Source organism: Penaeus monodon, chromosome 24, assembly GCF_015228065.2.
Source record: "Penaeus monodon isolate SGIC_2016 chromosome 24, NSTDA_Pmon_1, whole genome shotgun sequence".
NCBI lineage: Eukaryota > Metazoa > Arthropoda > Malacostraca > Decapoda > Penaeidae > Penaeus > Penaeus monodon.
The window spans coordinates 35,682,260-35,682,562 of record NC_051409.1 but is presented as its reverse complement, the minus strand read 5'-3'; the positions used below and the strand labels follow the sequence as shown (position 1 = coordinate 35,682,562).

Below are 303 nucleotides of genomic sequence, written 5' to 3'. Positions count from 1 at the left end.
AAAATGTCGTCTAACGCCACCCGAACATCTGCACGCCTCCAACTCGCGCAAGATGCAAGCGATAAAGGGAAGCAGTGGAAGTATACGATTTAGTTTCGTCGCGTCAGAAACTCCAAGAAAAGGTTCTAACTTTTGCTTTTGGGAGGAAAGGTGCGTTTGATTAGTTAGGTATGGAGAAAAAAAAAAAGAAAAGATCGACTCTTACCTACGCCTTAGGCTGGGAGGACGTGTGTTAAAGAGGCATCGATTGCAATGATTGATCATACGTACTTCCATAAATAAATTAAGTATAAGGGGGAATGA

The 303-nt window shown here is 42.2% G+C and overlaps 1 protein-coding gene across 1 annotated transcript in view; it reads right to left on the bottom strand.

The window, feature by feature from the left end:
- LOC119588958 (calcitonin gene-related peptide type 1 receptor-like) overlaps positions 1-303 on the bottom strand; it is a gene marked incomplete at its 3' end in the record, with an annotated part of 18,045 nt that overhangs the window by 702 nt on the left and 17,040 nt on the right. The window lies entirely within an intron of this gene.